The 9839-nt window shown below is 32.4% G+C and overlaps 2 long non-coding RNA genes across 3 annotated transcripts; both read right to left on the bottom strand.

Moving 5' to 3' along the window:
- Positions 1-1211: 1211 nt before the first annotated feature.
- Positions 1212-2748, bottom strand: LOC118162852. The gene is made up of 2 exons (XR_004748665.1): positions 2671-2748; positions 1212-1542 (listed from the first exon to the last, which is right to left on the bottom strand). It is a non-coding gene; the product is annotated as an uncharacterized LOC118162852 (long non-coding RNA).
- A 4-nt stretch (positions 2749-2752) lies between these two features.
- Positions 2753-9604, bottom strand: LOC118162851. 2 transcript variants are annotated; one of them, XR_004748663.1, is made up of 4 exons: positions 9340-9604; positions 8584-8680; positions 8037-8226; positions 2753-2791 (listed from the first exon to the last, which is right to left on the bottom strand). It is a non-coding gene; the product is annotated as an uncharacterized LOC118162851 (long non-coding RNA). The 2 variants fall into 2 exon arrangements; XR_004748664.1 differs by lacking the exon at positions 2753-2791 and adding an exon at positions 5112-5221.
- Positions 9605-9839: the final 235 nt, after the last annotated feature.

The following is a 9839-nucleotide window of genomic DNA, read 5'->3' as shown; positions in this document are numbered from 1 at the left end:
CTGCAACATTTACACTGAAAAATTTAGCTTCATTTTTGATGCCAATCATGTTCAGAGCTGTTTCTGATTAAAGCTGAGCAAATTTTCCACTATTTCTTTCAGAAGGGAATTTTCAGTTAGTTTAACAGAAAACATTATAGTTGCCTTGTTTAAATGTCCCTACCCCCAAAATGTGCTCAAGCTCAAATGATGCCTCATTGCCAAAGTTTTTTTAATTACAATAATGTCATTGAGAACAATCATACCTTTTACAAAGGGTTGGGATAAAGCTTTTTTATTTTGTTGCTAAAACATATGTAGCATGTACGTTGTAGTTTACTAAATTATTTACCTGAAAAATATTGTTTTAAGTTTATTTTGGATGGACCACCCTCCATACATTTACAGAGCTTCCTCTGCTGTGACATACCTACTGATAATAGACTCACCAAAAAGAATCATACCTTACAGCTTTCAGTGAAAGGGGAGTTATTCCTTCCCCTCTGGCAGTGACTTTTTAATGTACTTTTCTAAGGGACCATACCCCATGTCTTCGTCCCAAGGCATCACAATAAGGACTATTCAAAGACAAGGTTATTGTTAATGACTGCATTTTTTTTTTTTTTTAAAAAACAGATCTTCTGCTAAATTACATGAGCAGACTCTAATCATCGGGATGAAACATATTTTTTTATTTTTTTATTTTTTTTAATAAGAATGTAATGAAAATGTGTCCAGACATTGCTTTGATTGTATTAGCTTTATTCTACTTTCAGTCACATTACTGATTAACTCAAAAAAAAAAAAAAAAAAAAGAAAATTAAAAAAAAAAAAAAAAAAAATAACTGTGGTGTGAACAAAAAAAAAAAAAAAAAAAAAAGATGGGGTGATTTAATAATTATGAACCCCTCACAGACATATACAATCACAGAATAAGAAGAGCCTATAGTTGTAAACTAATTCCAGTAAATTTAATCTACTAGCATTGACTGAGGAAACTACTAACATAAACTGAGGAAAACTAGATTTCACAAGAAATTTGGAAGAGTCTTAGCATCACAGCAAGAGAAGAGACTCAATATTTCATTGGAAGATAGAAATAAGAAAGCAGCCCCAGTGCTAACCAGTTGAACACAATTTGAAGATTTGTGCCCCAGTTATGTCTCTGTGACCTCCCAGACATGCACAGAGTTGAAATTCAAAATTTCTCTCACTTCTGTATTATATTTTTCTCTTAGTAGAAATGAATGCATGCTAAATGAAAAACATAATTTCATGTTAAAGCCAGGAAATGTGAAAAAAGAACGGAACCAGGAGAGTAACTGAACATAAATATGATTCACAGCTGATGTTAACAGAGTCACTCATTAAAATAATTAATATTTCTAATATTAATTTATTCTAGCTATTTTTTCTTTCTGGAAACTTAATAAAAGAGAGATAATTTAGTCCATTGTTTTTATCAAGATGTGCAAATATATATAACATGACAAACTCTTCTGATGTTAAATCAGAAGGAAATCCCTCCATCCCCCTTTCTTCCCATTGCATTTCAACATATATCTTGATGGTGGTTTTTTGTAAGAAATGCTGCTTTCAGGTTCCAGAATTTTGTCTTCCTTCTTTTGATGATTATAGCATTGGACTAAAATGTCTCTGCATTGAATGTCTCCCAGTAAAAATCCTGCACTTCACAAGAATTTGACATACTCCATTTTAAGTAGGAGTTGCTTCAATATCCTGTTTTCTATTTCTAAATTTACAATAATTTAGAAACGGCATTTATAACTTGCACAATAAAAAAATCCTATAATCTGCTTTCCTCATTGTTTATAGCTCAAGGTTCAGTGCATCAGGATGACATTTTCAGTGGTGAGACATTTCTTCAATAGGAAAGTGATCTGTACAGTACACCAAATGTTAGAAACCTCTGCCCAACACCAAGAAATATTATCTGTTTAAAAACCTTAAATATGATGATTATGAAATGTTTATATCCTGTAGTCAAATAGCATTCTGGCTTGAACTTTCCTCATCCTGGAGCTAGCTCACTTTAATTTAATTCCCTGTTCTGGATTAAGTCATGTCATTCTTAAACTCTTGTCAGTACTTCACCATTCAGTGCTCGCAGTCAGAATATGCAAACCATATCTTGGTGTATTTTTTTGTTGTTGTCTGTCAAGCAGTGGTCAGTTTATAATATATGTATGGAGATATATATTCATCCAATTATCCAATTATGTGTTTGTCCATGCATACATTTTTTATAAAGAGAAAGAAATCATTATAAGGATGCACATGTAAACACCTAAATTACAACATAAATAAATAAATAAATAAATAAATAAATTGACACATTAAGACCTAAAGATAGAAGAGAGGGGAAACATCTCAAAATAAGTACAAAGTGCATCCAATGCCAATTTGTCTAACAGATTGGCTTTGTAACTGTAACAGAAGCCAACTTTTGTTCTCAGGAAGAAAAACATGTCTTCCTTATGCATTCCTGTAAAGCCAATATTTTAAGAACTGGACCAGATTGAACCTTCATCATTCTCAGAATCATCAGCTTGAAACCGGAGTCCACAAAGAGCTTTATAGTGCGATCCATCACTTTATAGTGCGATCCTAAGCAAATCTAAACATTTATTCTCTATATTCCTTTACTGTGTTTTGGTTCATAAAGGATACAAGTTGATAAAAATAGTGGAGATGTTGGTGTTGATGAGACCGAGGCCAGTGAGAGATGTCTTCCTGTCGAGGCTGATGTCTTCCTGTCGAGGCTGCTGGCATGTGTATTGTCACTTTTATGCTGAAATTATACTTTTTTTTTTTTTTTTTTTTTTTTTTTTAGGATTTATTTCAGTAAGTTTACAAAGCTTGGGGATAATTATTTGCTAGATCTAGGATTATGATTGTTCTTTATATTGAATAGTGTCTAATTGAAAGGGACATGCAATGTTATCTGCAAAAAGTGTTGAATTGTTTTTATAAAGATTGTTATATACTCTTGATAATTTTTAATGTAATTGCCAAATCATTTCCAGAAGCAACTTTTCTACAGCAGAAGAGGATCCGGGTGCTATTGCTTACAGGGCAGATGAAGAGTGGTTAATATTATGTCAATTAAATTACAAGTTTAAAAGGTGCACATAATTAAGAACTACAGCTCTATTTCAATATTTTTGCATAGTTAGGAATAATGCCAAAATACTATTAATAATGTCATCTGATATCCAAAAACAAATTAAAAAGAACTTTTTCATTTTCTAAAAGGCTCTTTTCTAAAGGCTCTTCAGCACCATAGAAGACAAGAAAAACAGAAATCCCACAATCTTCTTTTTTTCTTAAACTCATTTTAGAAAGTAAAGAGAAAACAAGTGCTGTAAAAATTTGGTTGTTGGAAAGAAAAAAAATAAAATTAAAACATTATTGCCAATTATGTGGTTTAATAATAGACCCATTGAAGAAAAATATGACCAGGATTAAAAGCAAAAAATAAACTTTTTTTTTTTTTTTTTTTTTTTTTTTTCAGAGCAATTTAAATGTTTCCTTAAACATAGAAAACAACATGTTTAGCAGGGATACTCCAAAGTTTATAGCTTTGTCTGCTGCTTTGTGAACAGATTGAGACAAAAAATATGGAACTCATATTAATACAGAAATGACTCTGAGAATAATGATTTAAGGTACTCTGGAAATTAAAAAGTAATGCATCTTCATTTGCAGGAAAAATAAAATAAGTGAGTTACAATCCAAGTTCTGAATGTCAAAACTGTTTAAATAACTACATAAACACAGAAACAGTCCAAGCCTGACAGCAATGGTAATTTAAGGAGCCAGTTATAAATTATGATACAATCTCACTTTTGAACAAAAACTTAACTTGCATGCTAACTCTGGACCAATGGCAAGCACAAATCCAGTCATCATCTTGTATCATCTTGTATTATTATCTGTATTACAACAACAAGAAACTTTTCAGAAATGCTTCTGTTCATGTGGCTAAAAAAGTGAAACCTTGGCTTTTAGAAGGTGGCTGGGTTTATGTAATAAATATGAGCTGCATCCAGAAAAATGCTAATCTATAAAAGCTTGTCTTGTTGGAAAATACAATCAAGGCAAAGGAAGTATAGAGGGAGAACATTTGAAACTTGTAGAAATTGGAGGTGTACTTGGAAGTCCATTTGAATATTATTTGGTCTTTTCTAAGTGAGTCTTTGATTATAATTTGGAATGAACAATTTAGGTTTAAAATCACATTTTTAAAAATGAGGTGAAAAGCTGAAAATTAATAATTAATCTAACATGTTGATTTTGGTTTATTTCTGAATCAAATTTAAGGGAAGAAGTCCCACTGTGTAGAAATTTGGTCCAGTCTCTATATAGCCAACATGATTACTGTTTTTTTTGTTTGTTTGTTTGTTTTTCTTCTGTGTTCCCAGCAAAAAAACTTAGAAATGTGGTTAAGCACTGGAAAAACATCACAAAGAACCAGACCCAAGTGAGAAGTTGGGCCAGGGTGAAAAAAAAAAAAAAAAAAAGCTGGAAGAAATGTTAAAACATACAATACTTAGATTTAAATGCAGAAACCATCCTTTCAAAAACAACTTTATTAATGAATGGCATTCATCCTATCCTGTAATGACCAGAAAACGAGTGGGAAAATATATTTTATGTACTACTGCATTTACTTTGTTAGAATATACACAACTGAAGCTTTTGAAACCAATGGGATAGCTAATCAAATGCAGTGTATGTTTTCTATTCTTATTGTATCTATTTGTTTCTATTAAATAGAACCTGTTACTTAAAATTCTGGATTTGCTCTCACCAACTTTTTACAATACCTTTACAGGGTAACCAAAGTATTCATATCTAGGTGAAAAATTAGATGCAATTGGTAGATGGGTAGAGAACTTGAAATCAAACTATCTGATTATATCAGTATCAGTTTATTTCTCTCTCTCTCTTTTTTTTTTTTTTTTTTTTTTTTTTACAACGGATTTTAACGTACTATGTTTGAAATACATATATATTTATTTTTCAGATGCAGTACAGATAAACTGATATTCACAAGTTTTTTGAGGGTCTTTTTTCCCTGAACTCAAAAATAAAATTTTAATACACATTAATGTGTTATTAAATCAAAAAGGCCCACTTGTAAATCTTTGGCTTTGGATTCTGGGTCCTACTCCTAAATACTAGAGCATTAATTTTTGAAGTTTAGTTCAGATCTCTCCTGTGTAGGTTATATTCACTGCAGTAAGGAAAGTGGTGATCTAGTTTTCTGTAAAAGAATCACAGTCATTTGTGCATGTTAAATAATATATATATATATAATTTTTTTTTGTTATTGTTGTTGACCCCTATGGTTTGTTTCCTAGTTGAAGTACCTCATTTCACAATTTGCGGTCTATTTTTTATAAGTAATTGTGTTGTTTCATTTATTGTAGTTGGCCAACATTTTATGGTTGACCAACCCACTTTCTATTGTTTTTTCTAACTTACTTGTTCAGAGACTGTTATTGAGTCAGGCTATAAGCAACCAGAGAATGCAGCTTTTTCAGTTTTCATTAATTCAACAAGAATTGCCTTTCCCTACTTACAGAATTTTTCCAGCTTATTTGGCATACTAGTGAATTCTGTTATGGGATTTGGAAGGTATCTGTATTGCTTTAAATTTATTTAGTAAATCCCAAGAGAGTTTCAGAGGCAAAGTTTCTTAGCAAGGGATTGCAGACTTATTGATGAGAAAAAGTTCAGCTAAAACGCCTGTAGTTCAATGCAATTCAGTTACTCTGAGAAGTTAAACTTGCTTATTTGACTTAAGATTTATCAATTCAGTTAAGTGGAAGTACATACTATGGAGTGAAAATTGGACACAAAGGAATGTATAAAGTACCTCTTGGACTGAAAAAAAAAAAAAAAAAGCTAAACAATTGTCTCTTACTAGAGACAATTAAAGGAGACATACATAGAGATACATAATGTTTCAATGTGAGAATTTGTTGTGCTGTTTAATCAATAGTTTAGAAGCTAATACCCACAGTCATTGCTGCAGGAAACGTCTTTTTAGCAGAAAACCTAGTACACTCAAAACTTTGTAAAAGACAAGACCTGCATTTTTTACTATTGGGAAATAAACTGAGCAGAAAGTAATGAAAACACTCTGCATCAGTAAGAAAACCAACCATGTTTCTGTACAGTTAAAAAAAATATATATATATTACAAAACTATGAAATTCATCAATAGTATGAAATATCACATTCTTCTTTAGAAAAACACACAAAAACACACAAATTTACAGTTGTCCAATTAAAGAAAAAACTTGAGTCAACATTTATTTTTTTTTTTTTAATATCTTAGTTGCTACATTGACATCAGGTTGTTCTACAGCACAAATTAGGTGGATGGAAACAGTCATTAATATCTTCATTATATAAATGAAGTGAGATTTGAGTTTCTTGAGATTGCATAAAACATGGGATGAACAGCCAAAAAGGTATATAACATTTTATTACTCTTCATACTTAAGGTCTCTCTCAAAATGCTGTCTTCCACTTTTCAGTACACATTACTGAAAAGTCTCTTGAAATCATAAACTGCTTAATCTCATTTAGATAATATGTGACAGAGCCATGAATTAAATCCACATTTTCAAGGCTGCAACCAGAACACTAGAATACTATTTCTCTCATAGTTGCAGTACAAAAAATAATGGATCTTAAAAGCTGTCTTGCCCCAAACCCAAACTGCAATGCTAATGAAAGTGACATTGAAAAATAAAAATAAGGAAATACTCCTCACACTTTATATGAAAAACTGAAACATGTAAAAGCATTCATCAGAAAGCTTAGGAAAAATCCTGTATAAAGGAAAATCCTGTGAAAACAATGAAAAATGCAGTGTGCGCTGAAGCTCAAAGCTTAAATTTCTGGCAAAAGCTTATTCTTTACCCTGAGGTTTCCATTGCCTCTGGATATGCCCTATTACTTCAAAGGACAGCATTTTGATCATACTAAGGGAAATAGACATACTGTCTCCAAGGCTAGAGCTCTGATATCAGACTTGACACTCAGCTTGCCTCCAGCCTCAAACTGGTACTGTTAACCTTTAACAGCAACTGTACTTCTGTGATGAAATGAGTAGCTTTTCTTTTGACCCCCAAACTCCAACATTCCATGTAACATGCACTTTACACAATATTTTGAACCTCAAATATTTTGTGTAACTCCCTTTTTTTACCCAACATACAGCAAAAGCCCCAGAATTTTGCAGAAGGACAAGTAGGTGACAGAAGATACACAAAAAAGACTCAGACCAAAACATGGAGAAATATCTGCACTTTTTAGTTAAATAAAAATATTTTCTAAATATAAGTTGATAAAATATATATGGAGGGGTCTATTCTTAACCCCAACAAAGGATATTTTGATAAGAAGATGTAACTGAATTTCCTTAAAATTACTGAGGGATTTAGGGACCTGCTTAAATTATCTCTCTTGTTTAATTTGCCATTTGGACATGAAGAGCTGAATATGAATCTTCATAGAATTGGGGAACTTATGATGGAAGAAAAAACCCTTAAGTGATGGCTCCCCTATGGGAAACTGTTCTACAGCCTAATGTATTTTCCTGTCAGAACGTTTTTCATGATACTTAGTATAGGTTTTTCTGTTCCTAATTCCATCATATTATTAATATATATCTTAATGTTGTACATTAAAACCACTTCTAGCCTTCTTGACATTTACATAATTATATTCTTATGGACGCCCTTTTAAGTCAAAGCTAAGGTGTCCCTATTTCACTGCTAAAAAGTTTTGCTTCATTCAGTCTGCAGTATTTTTTCCTCTTCCTTTCTCTTCTCCATTAATAATAAACTATTTCACAGCATAGTCATTTAATCATTTCATCCCATTTAATTTATTTTATTTTTTGTTGGAAGAATTGAAGGTACTGGTTCTCTCACAGGCAACGGAACTGTTTAACCGTCCCTCCATTTTGCAAAGCAAATACATAGTTGGGTGGAGGAAACCTCTGTGTCCCTTACCCTGGTTGCCTGTGCTGCAAGGTTCTGGGTGCAGCCATCCCCTTGACGACACCACCTTCTCTTTCAGCAGCTGTCACTGGAAGCTGGCAGCTGCAAACATTCATAGGTATGTGATCTCCATGGCAAGAAACACAACCCCTGCATACTTCACAGCTTTTCTTCTCTGATTTTAGGAACTTTTCTTCCCTTACTTTGTCACACATTAAAAATAAATAAATAAATACATAAACAAATAAACACAACCAATCAGACAAATAATAGAAACCAAAACAGCAGGAGAGTTCTGAGTACAGAAATACTTTCTGGTATATACTCTTTTTATTGGGACGTTGGTTGCTTACTTAAGGTTGCCTTCTTTGGTTGCTTAAGGTACCTCAGTTTCCTTGCATGCACTGCACCAAAGAAATACAGTGAAGTTTTTACATTAAATTGTGATGTTGTTTAGATATAGAGTGTAGGAAATAAATTACACCCAAATTCTAATCATAATCAAAATATAAAGTAAATATATCATCATGCAAATTAAATGCATCTCTGAAGTTCTTACCTACATCAGAGAAAAGAATCTATGTTATTTTGAATGGTGAAAAGCATATCAAAAGGCAGGATACAAAGGTTTTGTGTGGAAAAAGGTGGTTTATTTGCTGGCAATAAGAAATTCCAGTCATGTATGTCATAAATATCTACCAGTCAAACATATTATTTGTCCAAGTTACTCCTAATGTTTGACTTCTGTAATCCCAATTAATTACTTCATATGAACTTGTTGAAATAATGGCTCTTGAATGCATACTTAGCAGAACTAATAGTCTACCACTTAGCCTCACTCTGAAAACTTGATCCTAATAATAAATTAGGAAATTACTTACTACTTAAAAGAAATTATGCCAAGCAAGTTAAATGGAAGCTCTTCTCAGACCAGCACTGAGTTCCTGTTGCTCTGAAGTAAAGCAGGTACAGAAACATAAAGACAAGTCTAGGAGAAGGTAATCCTTGTAGTTCATGTCCCCAAAAACGCATTTAATAGAAATTGCTCTTAGATTTGGAGCACACTTTAAAAAAGTAAAGGAAAAAGTTAGAGGAAAAAGCAGGAGGGGAGAACAAGGGTAAACAGGAAAATTACTATGACAAAAAAAAAAAAAAAAAAAAAAAAAAGGTCAAACCAAATCATCAGGCATATGAAATATGTCTCATGGATAGAAATACTCTATTCCCGCATGCTAGAAACAATTACAGGATCTCAACTTAATGTATTCTTAAACATTTATGAGTGTTGCAACATACCTAAACAAGACACAATTACTGAAATGAGTTGAAAAGATGAAACGATTTGTTAATATAAATACTTGAAAGAGGGAAGAGTTGAAACAGCACACAGGAATTTGAGACAGTGGCTAGAGAGCCTTCCATAAATTGCACAGAGACTGTGCTGGGCCCTTGCTATTGCTCATAGCCTATAGCATTAAAATCATACCAAAACAAACAGATTAACTAGTGCAAGCATAAAATAAATGAACAACTGTTGTGGGCTGAGTATTGCTACTAGATGGTAATGGCCAACATCCAGGGACGGGAGTAACTGCTTGTCAGCAGCTGAACCAGCAGCTGTTTCAAATATACCTACATGATGTGGTATATGTGGTACAATTTTACTCCAAACTCTGCTCTGCTGTCTGTTTCTCTTCAAACCATTATAAAGGTTTAAATTTTGAATGATTCATACCGTTAATGAATACTGAAGGCTGTTAATTGTCAGAGTGTATGAAATATAAATCATATCATAAAAATCTAATTACAGAAATT

This window comes from Oxyura jamaicensis, chromosome 2, assembly GCF_011077185.1.
Source record: "Oxyura jamaicensis isolate SHBP4307 breed ruddy duck chromosome 2, BPBGC_Ojam_1.0, whole genome shotgun sequence".
NCBI classification, from domain to species: domain Eukaryota; kingdom Metazoa; phylum Chordata; class Aves; order Anseriformes; family Anatidae; genus Oxyura; species Oxyura jamaicensis.
This window is presented reverse-complemented; position numbering and strand designations above follow the sequence as displayed.